The sequence below is a fragment of the Aythya ferina genome (assembly GCF_964211825.1).
Source record: "Aythya ferina genome assembly, contig: HAP1_SCAFFOLD_42, whole genome shotgun sequence".
In the NCBI taxonomy this organism is placed as follows: domain Eukaryota; kingdom Metazoa; phylum Chordata; class Aves; order Anseriformes; family Anatidae; genus Aythya; species Aythya ferina.
In genome coordinates this window covers 610,239-631,825 of record NW_028181459.1, presented here as the reverse complement: position 1 = coordinate 631,825, position 21,587 = coordinate 610,239, and the positions used below count along the sequence as shown (strand labels likewise).

Genomic DNA, 21,587 nt, shown 5'->3' with positions numbered 1-21,587 from the left:
ACCATGCACGTGCTTCTGACCTCCCTACTTCTTGTTGTCCTCTCGTGGCCGCTCTAATGAAAAAATGAAAAAGCCCTTCCATTTTTGAGAAGCAAACTGGTTAATTTCAGCATCTTCTGATGCATCGCAAATGTTCAGAGTTTTTAGGAAGTCGTTTATTTAAAGTCTTCAGAATAAATTTGGTAGACAGTGTGCAAGGTTAAGAAAACCTCTGAATGCTTGTATTTGATCTGCAGGTACCTGACTATGCCACAAGGATTAAAGAGCCGATGGATCTTTCAACAGTTATGACTCAAATTGACTCGCGCCAGTACCTCGCTGCCGGAGACTAGCTGAAGGACATCGATCTAATCTGTAACAATGCCTTAGAGTACTACCCGGATCAAAGATCTACAGGTGAGGATGTGCTTTTTAGCCCTAGTTGAAAAAATCTGTCGAACGTATAGATGGATAAATGCTGTGTGCGGACAATAGACTTTGGATGGATTAGATGATTTTGGACGTCCACAGAGAACATCTCTTACCACATTGTAAATATGTTATCATTTTGCTACTTGGGCATGGAATTGTGATATAAGTGTTCCCAAGGAACTAGTGCTTTTGTTTTAATTAACTTTGATGTTGTTATGCTGAAAATATTCACTGAGAGAACCTTTCGGAACCAACCTATGAAGAAAGCAATTTTCTTCTGTGATCAAAAGAGTTTCATTGGTTGGTAGACAACATTCAGTTAAAGTGTGTAAAATTTCAGATAGTCACAGCGCCTATGTTTTGCAAGACACTGCATATTCAATGGTGAGGAACGAACTGGATACAGAGTTTAGACGACTTTGTGAACAAATTAAAGAATCTCGTGAGAAAAGAGGTACGTGCTTTAACGCTAAGGATTTGAAGACTTGTCTCTGCATTTGTAACTGAAAATGCATGACGAAGATCTTTGGTATCTATTCTTTCTTGCAAGGTCGCACCTCTGCAGTGTGTGCTCCATGCGACAACTCCAAGTCACCACAGCAGAACCCTGCTACTGAAGACGAGAAACCAGATGAAGAGAGTAATGAAAATGAGGAGATGCCAGCGGCACCTGTAGATGCCAGTACACCCATTTCTAATGGCAAGTTGCATTTTATTCAGCTGCTCTTGTCGTTCATACCTTCTCTGTTCTTGAGGCGCAACAGGTGTCTCTGATGCCTGGCTCTTTATGGCAGAGTTATTTTGTTTTCAAATTGACTTCCAAATGGGAGAGAGAAATCCAGAGGTCATTCATTCAATATAGCGATGAATTAAAGTTCAAGGAAAGTTGGTTCATTTGATGTACTCTTACTGGAACTTCATTTTGTAAACAGAACGACCCCCCACTCAAGGATATCACAGCTTCCCTCCCGTACTAAAAATGATAGTGCTCACCCTTGTAGGAGCAGCAATGTGAAGAAGGTCAAGGGCAGTAAGAAGGGTTCGAAGCTTTGATATAACAAGCCTTTCACTTTTTTTGACAGAGCTCCTAATAAGCATCTTTAGCAAGGCCTGGAGATGGGAGAAAAACTCAAACTAGATTTTAATTCTAGGATGTATAATGTCAAGCTTGACTGTTCCTCTGAACAGTCAATTGAATTAAATTTTTTTTTAATTTAAATTAATTAGTTTATTTTTTTTAATTTAAATTCAACTGAATTTAAAGTTTTGAATTTAAATTCCAATTGAATTTATTGAAAAAAAATCCAATTGAATTTAATGTTTTGTTGTTGTTGTTGTTTTTCACGAAACACTAAGTTTATGTGAAAGGTTTTGCTGCAATATCTTTTTGCCAAGGATATTAAGCTTAAGTTATCCACAAGAAAATGGTGGGGAGAGGGAAGCTTTAGTTTTGAAAGCTTTTTTTTTTTTTTTTTTTCTCTCCAGGTTTTTCTTGAGCACAGCAGTGTTTCAGTGTCTGCCTGCCATTAGTTGCCCCACTACCAAGTCAGGAGGGTCAATTAAACTTGCGTGAGGCAGAATTTCTTTATCTGAATCTACGTGGTTCACATAAATATATTCTTGTTTCCTTCTTTCCCTAGGATTATTCTTCTCCCAGTATTGAATGTTTCAATGGACACCGTTTAAGATCAATGAGCAAAAGCATCCTGCGGTGTTCAGTCTCCAGCTTTGAAGAAAGTATGGCGATACTGAGGGGAAATGTCAAGAGAAGATGCTTTTCAAGGTACTGTATTTCTATATGTTCAATCTCTGTTCGATTTGTAGATTGAAAAGCAAGAGAGAAAGCATGTGCAGTGAGTTGTGGCCTGATAAACCTCCGGCTAAAATCAGCAGAGGCCTATGAGCATGCTGATGGCGTACCAGTACCTTAAAACTAGAATCCCTCTTCTCAGTGAAAGTCTTCCGCTTTTCTAAAAAAACTGTTTTTTTTCCCAACCCCTTTGAGGTGTTGTTGTGGTTTAACCCGGCCGGCAGCTAAACACCACACAGCCCTTCTGCAACCCTCCCACCTCCCTCTCTGGGATGGGGGAGAGAAACGGGACAGTGAAGCCCGCGAGTTGAGATAAAGGCAGTTTATTAAGACAGGAAAATAATAATAATGATGGTGATGATGATAGTACTGCTACTAGTAATGTGTACAAAACAAGTGATGTACAATGCAGTTGCTCACTACCCGCTGACCAGTGCCCAGCGTAACCCCTAGCAGCCCGGCTGCCCCGCCCTATCCATGGTGCAGCGTGTTGCCATAAGGCATAGAATTCTTTGGCCAGTTGGGGTCGGCCATCCTGAGTCTGTCCCCTCGCAGCTGTTGCTGTGCGCCGATTCTGATCGCCAGTAGGACAGTGAGACACCGAAAGGTCCTTGGCTTGTTGTAAGTACTGCTCTGCAGCAATTGAAACATCGGGGTGGTATCAGCACTCTTCTAAACATCCTTTCACACATTCTAAGCCAAAACATAGCAACCTACCCGCTACTAGGAGGAGAACTAACGCTGTCCTAACTGAAACCAGGACATGTATCTTTTCCACTTGGGTGCTATTGCTCATAATTTTGAGAATTCAACATGAGCAAGCTAGGAAATGTGGGTACATACAGAACCGCGTGTATATGGCACGCAACAGACTTGGGATGTGGATCCTGCGTGAGGCCTACAGGCTTCTCTTTGTATACCATGGAGCACTGGCTTGTAAACATGGTGAAATTTCCCATCCTTGATGGGTCTAATACAACAAGTCTTTTCTCCCTTCTCTGCCCTGTCCTCTTTCTTAATGTAGGCAGTTGAGAAAGCCAAAATTGGAACGAAAAAAAGAATATAACACAGGTAAGTGGCTGTAAGTCACCGGGATACCTATTTGCGCTGGTTACTGAAGAGGATGGCACTTGGTCACTCCATGGCTTTCATTTGGCCCCAAAGCCTTCTGTAGTCAGCTGAATTCACTCCTCAGTGACTTTTCTGTGAAGAGAGGTAGGTGCAAATAGGAGATTTTATGAATTCCTTGGGGAGGGAGCAGTGTGAATTGCAGCTTGGTAGGCACAAAGCAAACTGTTCTAATTGTGCAAAGTAAATCGATACTTGATAACTTCAAACTTAGTTTTATAGTTGGCAACCACAAAAGTAAACCTTAGCTGTGATCCTAGCAGCACAGTGGTGTAGCTCTTCCCTTCCCCTTGTCCTCTTGGCTCTTTTAATGACAGTGCAAGCAACAAACCTGTGCCAAAGGGTGCTGTATGGCAAACAATGGGCAGGCTTTTTTCTAAAAAGCACGAGTTTGAGTTATGTGGTGTTTGGGTGTTTCTCTTGAAACGATTCTTCCCTCCTTAAGCTGTTAGATCCTAATGCAGGAAATGGAAGTGCTGCATGCATAAACAGAGTAATCAAACATACACCTCTTAGGAAGAGGCTTGCAATGTCCTAGTGTTTGTTTTGAGCACTGTTAGATACAGTTTGACATGAATGGAGTGAAAACACCTTAGAGAAAGGTGTTGATTGTTCTCACTTTTCCAAGACAGAAATAACTGGAGTAGATTTCCCTCCTGCGTGGAACAAAAGTTGCACGTTTGTTTTTGTCTGGCTAGCTTTCAGTCTCTTTAAAAATTTCCCTACAGGTCCCAGTTTTAAGTAGACAGTTTAAACGTGCAGAGCGATAAAGAAGTGGAATGCAGTGGTTGTGACAACAACTTCTGACCTGAAATGTAAAGAAAACTCAATCCACTTCAGGGTGCCTTTTTTGTTTGTCTGTTTCCATTTTACAAGAGCAACGGTGAAATAAGGAGAATCCCATCTTCACTGTTTCAAAATCCTTTGTTTCTGCGTTTCAGTCACCAGAACATTGAGGAGTAGAGCTGGTGCAAAAACTGTGAGACGAGTCCACGGAGAAAACAGGGACTTGGAGCTGCGCCGCAGCTGTAGAGTCGGACACAGTCGGTACTCGACTACTAACTCGTCCATTCTATTTAACAAACTTATGACAAAGTAAGTCATCTTTTCTTGCAGACCTCTTAGAATGATCTTTCTTAGCAAGCCTTTGCACTATGGCATGATGTTGGCCTCGACTTGCTCTTTAGTTTGACAGCAAAGAGGTATGGCTGCTCCTGGCATTTCCTTCCTGTTTACAGGGAGACACCGTTACCTGGCTAGATAAACAGATTGTCTTGAAGGTGCTATTTCAGCATATAAGAATTGATTTAAAAAACAACAACAACAACAACAAAAGTGCTTCATGGCTTGCTAGTTTTGTAATCTCACATTTCTCCAGGAATACTTGATTTGCTGCATTTCACCATTACACTCGTCAGCGCCGCTGATTCTGGTTTACCACTATTTGCATTGCAAATCTCCTTGTCCAAAGCTTAAACTGATGTATGCACTGCTTGAAAACAAAACCTGAAGTTGCAGAGCGGTAGACTCAAGTCATTATGTTAGCAGCTGTGTAACCATACTGCTTTCCAAACATAAGATGTCCAGCTTATTTTGTTTCTATGAAGAGTTTAAATGGCTCCCGTTAAGCAAAGATGTCCCCACAGTGATACTTACTATTAAGCAAGGATTCCACCTCCTTTGGCTGAGGTCTGCTCCCTTACTCACATTGGAGCATTCATCCAAGTAGCCTGCAATTCCACACTCTCGGGGGAAAGTCCATAGAATAGAAAAGGTTCCTCCAGTCTCTTCCTCAGCCTTTTTTTGAAGCATGCAATAAAGCAAAACATTCACAGGCTGCCCTTCCATGCAAAACAAGGCAAATTAGTAAGACAGGAGCCACAAAACTGATTGTCCTTTAAAGTTAAAATGAGATTTGAAATAGATCGAGTTAGCAAGTGTTGTAAGTCTGTAGCTAAGTCTGGTTTTGCCAATGCAGCACAATTCCCTATCACGTAGCCAGAGCTGCTTCTGTAGCTCCAAGAAGCAAAACTGCTTTGACAAAATACTGTGTCATCAAAGCATTCGTTGGCTCAGTAGGCACGGCTCAGGTTCAACAAGTTTGTGAAAAAATGAGTACTAAATGAGTAAAAACACAGATGATTTAAAAAAAAATCAACAAGAAGCATCAAATCAAAAGAGATGTCCCTTATACCATTATGAGCAGAGAAGTCAACAGAACACAAGAGTAACCCTGTAAAAGGTTCTTCTTTTTTTTTTTTTTAATTACGCTTAAAGCTATACATTCACATCCATATTAAGAAATTATTGAAATTATTTGATTTTCAAAATGCTGAAGATCATTATCTTCCCAGCAACAGGAAACATTTGAACCCTTTTCCAAAAATCAGGATGTTTACTTAAATCCCAACCCTATGTCCCAGTTAGTAAAATACAGTTAATGTATTACTTGGCTGGGCAGCAGTTTAGAACTAAAAGATATACACAAATATTTCAGTTTTAGTACATGCAAATAGGCAAATCTGAATGAGGTAATGGTGGCCAAAACCTGAAATTATTTTGCTGCAACCTCCTAAAGAATAAAACACTGAGACCATGAAGAAAAGACAAAAATCAAAATATTGACTAAGGAAGGAGAAAAAATGGCTTTGCATTTATACTGACAATAATATTCCAGAGCTTGAAACACAGCCTCTTTCCTAATATGTCATACCTTATAACTACCTCTCTTAGGAGTGATTACTATCACACATTCCAAAAGGAAAAAATGCCTCAGAGAACTCTAAAGGAGAAGTTAAAAAAGTGAAAAGTAAAGGAGAAGAGAGGATCTCCGTAAATGCTGCTCCCAGGAGGTCAGCACAGCATGGACCAATTCTCCAAGAAAATAGTTTAAATGCTAGAAATTTACTTTGTTTGCTTCAACATGATGCAGACTATAGGACTCCCCAATACTTTCATTAACTAAATCAAACTGATGCCGATACACCGCACAGATCATATCGTCACTGTCTCCAGAAGGTCCATCCACCAGTGTCATAACCACTGGAGGGTCAGAAAAGCATATTTCCTATGAGATAAATAATAGTATTATTCTCTTTTTCAGGCTCTTAGTGTGAATATTGCATTACTCCATGAATTTACAAGGATGTAATCTAAGCAGAGAAGCATGATACAGAACAAGATGACAATTTAAGAAGTCTGAAATATTTCTTTGGCATATCAATGATGGATCTCCATTGTATTGCTTTTCACTTACATCTGTCTGGAGGTTCCAGATGATAAAATGCATGCTCTTTGCCTTTTTCCTCCACTAGCTGAGTGCTGCCCAGTCTGTAAAAGTGATTAGTGATTAGATTACACATACCCAGATGTACTGGAACTCATCTACTGGAGATTCAGGTAATGACGGCACAGAGCTGCTGGTTAAACTGTTGCATGGATTGTATTTCTTTGTGATGAGAAGTAGTTTGTTCCGAATAGCCACAACAATCCTCAGTTCACTGCCATGGTGAGTATTAATGGCATACAAATGGCAGCCTAAGAAAAGAAAAACAATTTAGGTTTTAAGTATTTGGGGTAAAGACTGTTTTTTTTATTTTTTTAATTTTTGTTCTGTATTTGTATGATGGTTAGTACAATGGGTATCTGATACCTGAGCACCACACAATTACAAACATCCCAACAGGATAATATTAAATTCTAGAAAAAGACAAAAGGCAGTAAGTCTTTTGAAAACTATTTTCCCCCTTACTCCTTTTGCAAGTAAAAGAGTAAATATATGTTTTTTTCTTTACTATTCTGCAGTTTCCAGCTTTCCAAGGAAGCTTGATGCTGAATATCGGAAAATGTTTACATTTACTAAAATAATCTGCAATACCCAAAATATTCTAAGCATTACTAATTGAAAAAGATTTGATATTGTTCTCCTACCTCACAGTGACCTTTATTTCAGTCTTACATCCATGCGTAATTTTTCTTATACCCCTCAATCCTGAAAGCAACGTATCTGTTTTTCACCAGAGCTTTTCATCAGCAGTGATTGCCAAGTAACATGGTATTGTTTTACCAAGTTCTCAAATGATAGGCTGGACCGTACCCTATGTTATTTTCACACATAAGCTTAAAGTTTGAATTAACTGTCCAGAGATAAAACTAAAGGTGAATACCTACAACAGCCTCAAGGGAGCTAATAAACCCTGGCAACTACTGGCACAATACCACAGTGGACACTTTTCATACAAGATAATAAAGCTACCTTTTGTTCTCTCCAATTTATTTTCTCTGCAGTCATATTTGCTTCTTATCATCTGCTTTGTTTCTATATCTTTTTGGACAGCACTCAATCTGAAGACAAGGAGACGAGAGTCTTTTCCTGAAGATGGAGAAAGTCAGGAAACAGCAAATTAGAAAAAGACAGTGGTGGTTTGAAATTAATACTTCCAAAGAGATGAATCACCTAACAGACAGCATTGCCATAAAAGCAAAGTTAAACAATTTTGCTTCTCTGAGTGTAAGCAGCAATGTGACAGGAAGACTGCTTGTGAACTCTATCTAGACTCTACAGTTCCAGTAAGCAACCCTTTCAGTTCACTAGCAGAGTTTCCCATCAGATGGTGCTGCGGCAATAAATAATAGGAGCCTCAAAACAGTGAAACCTACACTGCTAGAAGACGGTGAAAATACGACAGATACAAACTAAAGGCAAGGGAAGAAGGGTTAACTTTAAATTCTGGAACCATCCAGCCTAGCAGCTGATACCTGGATCCTTAACAGAGTCTGAAAACCTTTTGGATGCGGACTGGTTTTGCTTATCAGTTCTTCAAAGTTAGGCAAGTTAGGTTCAAGGCATATTCCAACTGCAAAAATAGCACAGCATCCACCACCACGGCTAAATGTTTTTCTCCACAAAGATAGACGTGAGCGGAATACACAACTCCGAAATTTAAAATAAATAAATAAATAAATGACACACTACTATTTGCAGTTGGAAATAAGCTATTGTTAAGAGTAGTTTCTTAACTAAAAGCCAAGTTTCTTAAAATGCAAGTAAAACAAGATTTTCTGACAAAAGTATACTCTCTTACTAGTCTAGCTGGTATAGCTGGAAACATAAGCACGCTTTCTTAATATACATGTATAGTCAGCGTGGATCCAACCGTAAATACAAAAGCAAGATCACATGTGCTGCCTTCAATTCTGATAATAGATAAACATGAATCAGGGCAGCTTCTGGAACCTTTATGACCTTCTTTTCCCATAGAAAGTGTAAGAGAAAAGAAGATGCAATGGTTCCTTAAGTCCACCACAACTTGAAACACTGATCAACCAGCAAATTCTTACCGTCAACACCGATAAAAGGAAAATGAAATACATGCAATCTCTCTCTTTTCAAGAACGTACGTACAAGAATGCGTGCTTCCATGAATGAGTTCATGGAGGAAGAATGGCAAGCAAAATTCACCCTTTTGAAAGGAAGGCTAGAAAGCATAAGCTAAATCAAATGTTCAAGAACAGCGTTACTACTCATTAATTCAGCTCTGCCTCTTTGTCAGGTGTGTCCTATAGGATGCATCCTAGAGATTGCACTCCTCAATGCGTTCCTCTTTCAGGATACTAGTTGTTTTGCAAATGTCCCAAATAACCCCACTGCGGTGTTACATCTGTGGCTGCTCATGAAACTGACTATCAGCCAAGCTTTTCTTTGGTGTCGTTTTTTTTAAGAGTTTTTCTTCACCTCCTACAGACTTGATTATTCCAAGTGAAGGAGCTCTTCCTCCTTCCCCCTCACCATGTCTAGGTGTTTCACAAAATAATTTGTAGCAAAAAAATAAACAAACATGTTTGGAGGACAAAGTGGATCCACTTCTATAACTCATCTCTCATTACTAAGACAAATTTAATCAACATTAGAAAAGAGAGCACTGCTACCAAAGCAATTTCTGCACCTGTCATTAATACCACACGTATTGTTGGTGCCTGAAATACCCCCTTCTTTTGGTATGCTGACCTGAAAACTCTCAGTGATAGCATTATCTTCAGTTCTAGTTTCACTGTTAACATTTCCTCTCTCTCAGAAATGCAGAGGGTACTAGAAAGCAGTAGAAACAGGATTTTCTTCTGAAATGAGCTACCTTAAAGTGATCTCAAACCTGGTTGTTAGAACTGAGTGCTGGATAATACCACATTCTATGGGAACATTTTCATAACACAAACATCAGTCTTTCTACTTGAGTCTTAAAATACCAGTTCTACATCGATGCACTTGAAGTACATCAGAAGGACGCATTTAAAGTACATACAAAGTTAACCTTTTAATATATTACTGTATCCTAAAAACCCATAGAGTCTTTAATACCAATTTGTACACCCAATATAAGATTGCTTTTACCCATCTAACATTTAACTAGACTAAGGCATAGTCTGAAAATAAAGGGCAATGAGAACTTCCACTCCAGATCTCAGTTTCACTATGGTATACAAATACAAAACAAGAGGCAAGGATACTAGCAAGAACGAAAGTCCTTTCTCTCCTCTAAATGATTCAGAAAGCACCCACATCAGCATTCAAAAATCTCTTCAACTTTTTACACAAAAACTCTTTATCAAAATATGCTTGAAGCATCATGAATTGATGCCAGTAATGCCTAATCCTGTTACCTCAAAATGGCTTGTAACATCTCTCTCTTCAGGTTTAACCAATCAACACAGCGTTTTGACTATTAAATGCAATTATCTATTCTAGAAGTTTCATAAACTAAGCTTCAGATACAACTACCCTTTTCAGATCTTCAAAAATGTCACCCACCCGCCAGGTGTCTTCAGAGATGACTGCAAATGCCTCTCAGGTAATCTCAGCTGGTTCTGCAAGGGTTCCAGGATGAATTTCATCAGGTCCAGCCAAAATGGGCAACTCCCAATGATATGAAAGGAACCACATTTTACCCTTAGCTTGGGTAAATGTCACTTCAGCTAATATTGAGCAAACAGACATAATGTGGTAAAAAACAATAAAACAACCAGATTTCTAATTATTTTATCCGTGTTACACATACAGATCCTGTTCTTGCACTGTGCGTATTCACTTCACAGACTTTTGGGTAAAAAGTACCTAACTGAAAAAGCGCATATTTTAGGGACATTTAATCCTTTTGAAATGAGGGTAAAAAAAAAAAAAAAAAGTTGTTTGGACAGACGGGTTTTAAGTTGTGTTTTTGTTTTGTTTTGTTTTTTTTATACCAGAATATTCAAGAGAATGTAATCTATAGCACTAGAATGTGGTTACACTTCACAGAACAAAAACCAGTAACACATTTGGTAGAACAGTGACAGCATAAGTAATTTCCTCCACGTTTTTGTACAACTGAACAAACACATTATTCAGCTAGGTAGATTTCCAGAGTGTTGAGTTCTAAGAGTAGCTGGAGACCATCTATATACTGGTGGATGACAAATCTGACATGCACCAGTAATGTCTACCTTCAGCCCAGAAAGTTAATCATATCCTGTGCTGCACAAAAAGAAGTGTGACCTAGAAGGTCAAGGGAAGTGATACTCCCCCACTCCACACTGCCCCTGTAAGATACAACCTGGAGTACTGGGTTCAGCTCAGGTGCCCCCAGCACAAGAAGGACATGGACCTGTTAAAGTGGATCCAGAGAAGGGTCACAAAAATGAGGGCTGGAACACCTACAAGAAAGGCTGAGAAAGCTGTGTTCTTTTAACCTGGATAAAAGAAGGCTCTGAGGAAACGTTATTGTGGCCTTTCAATACTTAAAGGAGGCTTATAAGAAAGAGAGAGAGAGACATTTTACAAGGGCACGTAGTGACAGCACAAGGCGTAATAGTTTCAAACAGAAAGATGGTAGATTTAGCAAAGAATTTATTCCTTATATCTAATCTATGAGAGTGGTGAGGCACTGGAACAGGTTGCCCAGAGAAGATGTGGATGTCCCATCTCCTGAAGTGTTCAAGGTCAGGCTGGATGAGGCTTTGGGCAACCTCATCTACTGAAAGATGTACCTGACCATGGCAGGGAGGTCGGACTAAAAGGTCTTGAAAAGTTGTTTCCAACCAAAACCATTTGATGATTCAATATGGCCAGTTTCAGGTTTGCTCTGAAGCATGATTCTGAGCATCTAGAGATTTTTTTCCACACCTTTCAAAAAAACAAGCAAACAAACAACAAACAGTACTTGTTGTATGCACTCTCTTATTCTAAATGAGGCATCTAATGCACTTGCCACTGATAAAAATATGATTACCTCAAGACACTTACAAACCCTAAAGCCATAGGGCATGTAAGTAAGCAGCCCAGGGGAAATCAGCAAAGGGAAAGTAGTGGAAAGATCTGAAAAGGAGAACAATAAACTCAGAGCTCAAAAACCTAATTACAATAATTAAGAATAGCTATGTGATGTGACAAAAGGTGATTATACAAATCTAGTGCTGTGGGAATTAAAATTCTACAGCATGCTTCCAAGTTAAAAAACAAAGACAACTCTTAAAGAAAAGCACCTAAGGCATTCCCTTCTACTGGTATGTCTGCCAAATAAACAGTTAAACAGACATTCAAATAAGAACCAAATAACAAGGACCTCTCCTACCTTCGTCTGTTCAGGCAATCAAAAGATCCAGAGCTTCCAACACATGCATCTGCTTTATTTGGAGAGTTTTATCAAATTCTTGAACTGATGGCTGACCATCTGAAAAAGAAAACACACATATTTCTTTAAAATTCTGCTAAAATTTGGTAGTCAATGGTTCTAACTATTTCTTTCTAATAAAATAAGTCTTGTTTTTTCTCACGAAAATGAAACATTCTGCACAAAGTTCGTATGTATGCTGCAGCATCATAACCAGTACTTCCTTATAGGAGTGCTTTATCATTGCCATGGATGAAATTATGCAACTGAAGCCTGAAAGGGACCTTTCTTTCGAAAGTCTGAAAATTTTCACTGATAACTAACTTCATTCCCTTAGTCCCAATGGCCTTATGTGGCACACAGAAGATAAGAGGTCAAACTAGTAAAAGCACTGCTATGGAAGAAAGAGGCTTTCATCACCACATAAGCCTTGTGCTTCATGTTCATTAGTATCATCAAGGGCTAAAAAATCCAGACACTCCTTGAGTTTGGGTTTGACTTCATAAATCTTTTCAGATGGCCAAGATAACAGCATCTGAAATAACAAAACATTCAGAAATCTGCACAAAAATTGGCTCCAAATAAGAATTCTGATGCAGAGGAAAAATCTGCAGCTAGATTACATAAACGTAATAGATTCACTTGGATTGGTACTCTCCTTGCAGGTGAGGACTTACCAATTACCTAAACAGAGCTTATGAACATTTATTTTGAAGAAAATGGTCAGATACAAAAATAATTGACACAAGAACACAGCATCATTTACTAACCATCAATTAACAAGATGCCAGCGTCTGTAGAAACCAGCAAGGACTGGCCCCAGGAATCTGCACAGACAACTTCATGAGGAAAATTACTGCAGAAAGATTGGGACTCCCAAGGCTATGATGTAACATAAGGGATACGTATTAATTATGCTAAGAAATACTGACCATATAGAACACGAATGAGATAAGACAGTGACATGTAAGAACACGTAAATACTTTTGGCAGGGTACATTTCTTAAAAGTATATTTTTTGAATTTGAAATAACAAAATCTAATTAATTTTCTTGCAGAGAAATACTCTCCCTCCCAATTGGATTTGGAGACTAATAAGTATGATACACTCTTGGAACACTGGAATTAAAACCCAAGCAGCTGATATTCAGTGCAACCCTGGAAATTTCTTATTAAACAATTAAAATACAGACTTAAAATATATGCACCACCATGCATATACAGTTTGATTTCATTTCATGGTTCATTTGTGATATTTAGACATGGTACTGCTAAAACTAACTTTCCCCCAAATTGTTCTTTTGTCATGTGTTCTCTGTACTTACCTCCTAAGTTCTGTCCCCTCTCCCCTCTCTTCTCTAATATTAAGTATTAAGCTGCAGTCTGAAATTCTACAAGCACCTCTGAAGCTTCTATATATAAGATGCACCTAGAAAAGTGTAATTTACATTTTTCACTCCTATGCCTTGTAAAAAAAATGTAGTTACAGGAAATAAAAACACAACTAAATTTTGCTTTAAACTTGATAAAGATGTTAAAATAATCAAAAGATGATTGGTTATAGAAAATATTATGGTTTTTTGTTTGTTTGTTTTGTTTTGTTTTTTCTTTCATGGAATATGCTCAGATATAAAAATATCCAGACTTGCATTAGCATGAGAAGTACTACTACCTTCAGGCTCATCCTTTATTCATTTCCTATGGGCTGAAGAATCACTTTAACACACTATACGTTACAACTTTGCTGCTATAGTATCTAATCAGAAAAGTAAATAAACAATATATACAACTGATATACAGTGCTATGCTCAATTGAATTTAGTGGTGTTTTTTTTTTTTGGAACTCTCCTTACACAAATGGGTTCACTCACCTCCTTTTTACAGAAGCTGGTGGTTGCCAGGGTAGGTGGTGTATCCCCTTTCACAGTGGTTTTCAATTTCAGCACCTAATACAAACAGGTATTTTAATTAAATTAAGCTTTTGTCACTAATATATAACCTAAAGCCTAAGAAGAAAGGACAACTTAGGATGACAAAGTAGTTTACAGCTTGGAATTGCTATTACAGTTACTAAGAAAGAAGGGGAATTATCTATACCCTGAAGAAAGACTGCACTGATCACTATGGAGCTGCAGCCAAAGCCTACATAGCTTATAAAAAAAAAGGAAGCTCAAAATATGAAGTGTCCAACATAGTAATCAACAGAACGACAGCATGAAATCATAGAACGGCTTGGGCTGGAAGGGACCTCAAAGATCATCCAGTTCCAACCACCCTGCCATAGGCAGGGACACCACTCACTAGATCAGGTTGCTCAGGGCCTTGTCCAGTCTGGTCATGAACTGATTAAGGAGATATTGGGGAGGCATTGGGGAGGCAAGGACAATCCCCAGACATGGACTGTATATCTCGAAACAAGACACTGAAACTCATGATAAGGAAGCGGCAGACGGACAGAGAAACAAACGTAAGGACTATAAATCTCAAAACTGGACATTGGAATTCATTATAAAGATACAACAAACGGAAGAATTGGCAACAACCAGCTCTCGCAATAAAGAAACCTGCCAATTCAGCAAATTCCTGACCAAAGGTGAAAAGTACACTGTGAGGAAGACTCGGGGTCTTCCTCCCAAAGACCCCTGCCCACGTCCCAAAGACCCCTGCCCACAATTCTTGGAAGGCTCTACGCAGGCGCAAGGTGCCAAAAGGCTAATTAGCATGAGAAGCGAGGGAAGGCGGGGATAGGTAATGCATATGTATAGGTGCTTGTAGAATATTGATAGATTGATTGTATAAATTCAAGACTGCTTTTTGCTTTGGGTATGCACGATAGGTGGAGAGATCCCCCGTGCATCCAGCGCTGCAATAAAGAATATACCACTTAAAGGAATTTCGGCTTCGATCTTTGAATCAATCTGGCACCCCAGATGGGACGACCTCTCTGCCGGACCGCAGGACCCGCTGGGGACAGGACTCCCTAGGGTACCCCCGGGATTTCCCGGAGGGACTCCTCGACTCACCGGATCACTGCGGAGGCAGACAAGGACCCCATCATTGTAAGTGAGTATATTCTTTATTCTGGTTTGGTTTTCTGGTAGACCGGTCATCTGGGACTGTCCAGTAAGTCGGAAGGTGACTTCTGCAGGACAGTATTTGGTATATACTTTGTGGTTAGTACCACAAGTATATCTGGGGACCTTGGGGTCCATCTGTATCTGGAACTGTCTGTAAGTCAGAAGGTGATCTTCTGCGAGGCAGTGTTTGGTATATACTTTGTGGTAAGCACCATAAGTATATTTGGGGACCTTAAGGAAAGAGCTCGCTTTAAGGTCCATCTGGAATTGTGTTGTCTATTTCGGTTTTCTGACTCATGGAGTATGGTATTTAACTTTGGTTATTGTTACTGTGATTTTGGCTATTTTTCTGGTGGTAATAGTAGGTTCGTGGCATTGTTATAAGAGAGATATCGTTACGGTGTTACACAGTTCGGTTTTCTGACTTATCGCATGTGGAATTTGACTCTGACTATTGTTATTGTGATTTTGGCAATATTGCTGGTAATAGTAGTTTTGTGACATCGCTACTGAAAGATAATGCGTGCCCGTATTTTTGTGAGTGATACGTTTTGTGATACGCTTTTGCAAGTAACATGTGTATTCTGAAACTGTAAACTGGAAAATGGGGGGGCAAACAAGCAGTGAAATTTTAAAGAAAAGTGTGTTAGGATGTGTTTTAAGTCATTGGAAGGATATTGGAGGATCTGCCGGTGGAAGTGTGAACAGGAAAACATTGATAAAATATCGTAATCAGTGGTGGCCGCTTTATAAGCTGGAATGTGGAGAAAAGTGGCCCCTAAATGGAACTTTAAACTATAATATTTTGCTACAGTTAATGTTGTTTTTTGAGAAGCAGAACAGGATGAAATGTTGTATACTGATGTTTCAGCATCTTGGTGGGAAAAGGTACGGAATTAAGTTGGCCCCTGACTGAGCCTTTGATGATGGCATTAGAGAAGTACAGGCTGGAGAAAGATAAAGGAAGTGTTAAAAGGGTTGTTGAAAGTGTTAAAGGTGTTTGAAGTTGAATGAGCAGGGAAAGAGGATGTAGGAATGATAATAGTTCTGCCTCTGCCCGAGGCAGAGATCTTAAAATCATGGGTGTTAGCCCTTTGGGGCAAAGGGACCATGATGGGTCCCAGAGAGTTGTCACAGAAACAGAAAACCAGTTAACTCTTAAAACAACCTGAGTTCATGTGCGAGCTCAGATTGCCGATGGGACCGCTCAGGGAACTGTGGACAATTGCATTCCCCTGACCGACCCCCACTAAGACCCTAATCATCCCGAAAATTATGAACGGTTAAGTAAATACTAAAATCTGGATGAATTGGGAATTGAGAATATGCTTCCAACAAGGTCTAAAAGAAACCCCTATGGAATTTTTAGACCAACTCTGAAATGTAATGAAAATAAATAAATAAATAAATAAAACAAAACGGTTTGGACCTGGCTTCGGAGGACAAATTGACTAGCCTTTTCCTAGGGTAATTGACCCCTGATTTCAACAGGAATAATGGGGACCTGGGGAATCTACCCTAGCGGATCCTCCACTGGTTATAATGAAGTTAGGGGAGGAATGGAAGTGAAATTTCTTATTGATATGGGGCAACGTATTCAGTTCTAAATCAAGCATTAATGCCTTCACAGAATTATTATGTTAGGGTAAAAGGTGTGTTGTGGTTTAACCCGGCCGGCGGGGAGAGAGATGGGGGGTGAGGCCCGTGAGTTGAGATAAAGACAGTTTAATAAGACAAAATAATAATAATAATAATAATACAATGATGATAATGGTACCACTGCTAGTGGTGTGTGCAAACAGGTGATGCACAATGCAATTGCTCGCCACCCGCTGACCGATGCCCAGCCTAGCCCCGAGCAGTCCGGCCCCCTCCCCCTGGCTAGCCACCCCTATGTATTGTTTAGCCTGACATCAGATGGTATTAGCCTGACATCAGATGGTATGGAATACCCCTTTGGCTAGTTTGGGTCACCTGTCCTGGGTCTGTCCCCTCCCAGCTCTTACTGCACCCCCAGCCTGCCTGTTGGCAGGACAGAGCAAGAAGCTGAGATGTCCTTAGCTTGGTATAAGCACTGCTCTGCAACAATTAAAATATCAGGGTGTTATCAGCACTCTTCTCATCCTAAGCCAAAACATAGCATTCTACCAGCTACTAGGAAGAAAATTAACTCTGTTCTAACTGAAACCAGGACAAGGTGTAACCGAAAAGGCTTATTTTTGTGAACCTTTGAAGTACAAGTTACGGAAACAATGGAGCATACACAGATTTTTATATATGCCTAACTCCTCATGGGCACTCTTAGGTAGAGATTTATTAGAGCAAGTAGGAGCAGAAATTGTTTTTGAAAAAGGGAAAATGGAATTAAGTATAGGAGAAGAACAACTAACAAATGTGTTAAGTTTGGCACTAATACAAACTGACCCTAAAAGTGAAATACCTTTAGAGATCACAGATCAAGTATGTCCAGGAGTTTGGGCTACTGAAACCCCTGAAAGAGGTAAAAATGTGACCTTAATAATTATTAAATTAAAGCCAGGAGAGAAACCCATTAAGGTTAAGTAATATCCTTAGAGGATAGAAGATAGGAAAGGAATTAAAGAGATAATTAATAAATTTTTACAGTATGGATTATTGATTGAATGCGAATCAGAATACAATGCACGCATATTGCCAATTAAAAAGGCAGATGAAAAAGCTATAGGCTAGTTCAGGATTTGAGGGCCATAAATAAAATCACTGAGGATATACATCCAGTAGTGGCAAACCCTTATACTTTGCTGACTAAATTAAAGAATAGTCAAGTCTGGTTTACCGTACTGGATTTAAAAGATGCCTTCTTCTGCCTAGGCTTAGCCACAGAAAGCCAAAACCTATTTGCCTTTGAATGGGAAAATCCCGATTCAGGCAGAAAGACACAGCTTACGTGGACATTACTACCTCAAGGATTCAAGAATAGCCCCACTATTTTTGGAAACCAATTAGCAAGGGAACTCGAAACATGGATGCCTCCGGACACTGAAGGTGCTTTGTTACAATATGTAGATGATCTCTTAATAGCTACTGAGACTAAAGGGAGTTGTATTCAATGGACTATAAGTCGTCTTAATTTTCTGGGTTTAAATGGATATCAAGTCTCTTGACAGAAAGTCCAGCTGGCTCAACAAAGTGTGACCTATCTGGGATTTGAAATTTCGGAAAGACAATGAGAACTAGGAACTGAACATAAGGAAGTCATTTGCCAGACTCCAGAACCTCAAATGGTAAAGGAGCTACAAACCTTTTTATGAATGACAGGTTGGTGTCGCCTTTGGATTTATAATTATGGACTATTGGTAAAGCCTCTATGTGAATTGATAAAGATTAACCAGTCAAAGTTAGTCTGGACTGGAGAAGCACAAAAAGTCTTTAAACAACTTAAACAAGAATTGATGATTTTGAAATATCAAGCAATATTGGTAGAACAGGACAACGTGGAAATTGTGATAACTAATATTGTGAATCTAGCCTCTTTTCTTAGTGATGCTCCGGCACAGCCTGTGATTCACGATTGTTTAGAAACTATAGAGACTGTGTATTCCAGCTGACCAGACCTTAAGGAGGAGCCCATGGAAGATGCGGAAGAAACTTGGTTCACGGATGGGAGCAGTTTTGTTACGCAAAGACAACGTAAAGCTGGATATGCTATAACAACTACTCAGCAGGTAATCGAGTCTAAGCCTTTACCCCCTGGAACATCAGCTCAAAAGGCGGAGATAGTTGCTCTCACGAGAGCATTGGAACTGGCAGCGGGAAAAAGGGTAAATATTTGGACAGATTCTAAATATACATTCGGCGTGGTACATGCTCATGGAGCAATTTGGAAAGAACATGGATTGCTGACCGCTCAGTGAAAACACAAAGTATGCTGAAGAAATTTTAAAATTGTTAGAGGCTGTAAAACAACCAGAAAAGGTAGCTATCATGCATTGTCAGGGACACCAAAAGGGGAACACCGATTTTGAAATTGGAAATCGATTGGCAGAGGCTAAGCAGGCAGCTGAAATAACTGAGGTGAAGGCATTGTCTTTGATACCAGACGGTAAAATCCAAACTATATCCAAATTATACAAAAGAAGACTTAAAATTAATTGAAGATTTGAAAGGTAAAATGAAACCAGATGGATGAGTATATTTAAAAGATAACCACATAGTAATACCCTCTAGTTTGACATGGCCCATAGTTCTTACAGAACACAATAAAACGCATTGGGGAGCTGGCACACTGCATAAGAGCCTGAGTCAGACATTAGTGGGATGATATGATAAAACAAGTAACTCAACAATGTAGCATTTGCTTACACAATAACCCCAATACCAAGAATAGAATAAAATTTGGAATAATCGGTAAAGGAAATTATTCGGGGCAACAGTGGCAAATTGATTTTTCAGAACTCCCTAGAAAAGGGGGGTATCATTATTTACTGGTTCTGACTGACACGTTTTCAGATGCTTTGGATTCTAGTAGCAATGTCTTCTGATAGAGTTTTCACATTTTGTGCACAAGTGGTAGAACAGATAAGTAAGATTCTAAAGATAGATTGGCAACTGCATACTCCTTATAGACCACAGGCAAGTGGACAGGTAGAAAAATGAACCATTTAATTGAACAATAAATAGCTAAAATTGGATAAGAAGCTAATTTGTCATGGACTCAATCCCTCCCTTTAGCATTACTTGGAATTAGAGTTAAACCTAGAATAAAAGGGAATTTGAGTCCCTTCAAAATCTTATATGGAAGGCCATAGCAATTTCTATTTAGTGGAGAGGACCTAACGCAGTTAGGATCAGAATATTTATATGCTTATATAACTGAACTTCAGAAACAATTAAATAAAGTACATAAATTTGTTTTAGGGACCAGGGCTAGAGGGTTGGATCAACCAATCCACCCCTTTAAGCTCGGGAATTATATATATATATAAAGACTTTTTCAGGACAACCCCTACAGGAAAAATGGAAGGAAAGTGGATGTGACCATACCAAGTATTACTGACAACACACACCGCCATTAAGATTAAGAAGCAAGCAGCTTGGATCCACAATTCAAGGGTGAAGAAGGCCCCGGCGAGGATATGGACCACCACTCCAATTGGACCAACAAAATTACGGTTTTCCAGATCCTAATGATTGCAGGGGTGCGGTTCTCGGATTCGGGGTGGGCAACTTGGGATGAGAACTTACACCTGACCTTAATACAAACAATTTCTCAAGTAACTAATAAGACGAACTGTTGGGTATGCACCCATCTGCCACAGCATGGGAATAAGGGTGTATCGTTAATCGGGATTCCGTTGCCTGCAAACTTATCTTGGACTAATTTGTGGGAAAACACATCTTGGGGTCGAAAATATGAAGAAGTTTTGGAACTAGAAGTTAGTAGCTTCGTGCCGTTGGAATCTTACTATGTATGTGTACAAAGGTGTAACCCGCCTAAGGGTATGGGAAAACAGGATTGTATAAATACAGGTACTACTTATGTGGGGAATCAGACATCTTGTAATCGAAAAATTGATATTAGTACAACTAGCAGTTGGGCAAATTCAACCAGCTGGACGGTTCCAGAAGGAAAAGGGTGGTATTGGCTATGCAATGATACAGCCTGTAAGGTCTTGCCCGAGAATTGGAAGGGAACTTGCACTCTTGGAGCGGTAGTCCCCAATATGACAGTACACGATGTAGTGCCTCGAGCCTACTTGAGAAATCATATGCGGAGAATCAGACGAAAAATTAACAATCCATTGATAGAGAGACACACCGCTTTTCATAGTTTTGTTTGATGGTTTATCCCATGGTTAGGAGTGAGTGAATTGGAAAAGGCAATAGTTAATATTTCTGCAATTATAGAGAAGTTAGAAAACAAAACTCTGGATGCTATAAAGGCTCAACAAGAAGAGATATCTAGTTTATCACAGGTAGTATTACAAAATCGGATGGCCCTAGACTTGTTACTGGCCGCTCAAGGGGGAGTCTGTACAGTAATAAACACAAGTTGTTGTGTGTATGTAGATCAGAGTGGAAGGATCTCTACCGACCTGGAAGAAATATGGAAGCAGACAAGGATCCTACATGATATCAGTAAAGATGATCTTTCGTGGAGTTTTAGTGAAATATGGAATAAGTTAACCTCCTGGTTGCCCAATTTTCAATGGTTGAAACAAGTGTTCATTGCTCTAATCGCATTAGTAGTATTAGGAATATTTGTGTGCATGTTGTTTAGATGCCTGCTTTGTTGTGTTACTGTAAATAATGAAAGTATCTGATGCAAAAGAATTTGCATGAGAAAAGAAAAGGGGGGATTGATTAAGGAGATATTGGGGAGGCATTGGGGAGGCAAGGACAATCCCCAGACATGGACTGTATATCTCGAAACAAGACACTGAAACTCATGATAAGGAAGCGGCAGACGGACAGAGAAACAAACGTAAGGACTATAAATCTCAAAACTGGACATTGGAATTCATTATAAAGATACAACAA

The 21,587-nt window shown here is 39.4% G+C and overlaps 1 protein-coding gene and 1 long non-coding RNA gene across 2 annotated transcripts in view; one reads left to right on the top strand and one right to left on the bottom strand.

The window, feature by feature from the left end:
- Nucleotides 1-21,587, bottom strand: part of LOC311428313 (uncharacterized protein) — a 290,619-nt gene that overhangs the window by 28,656 nt on the left and 240,376 nt on the right. The window lies entirely within an intron of this gene.
- On the top strand, nt 755-2,189 carry LOC311428345. The gene is made up of 3 exons (XR_014687652.1): nt 755-865; nt 962-1,111; nt 2,052-2,189. It is a non-coding gene; the product is annotated as an uncharacterized lncRNA (long non-coding RNA).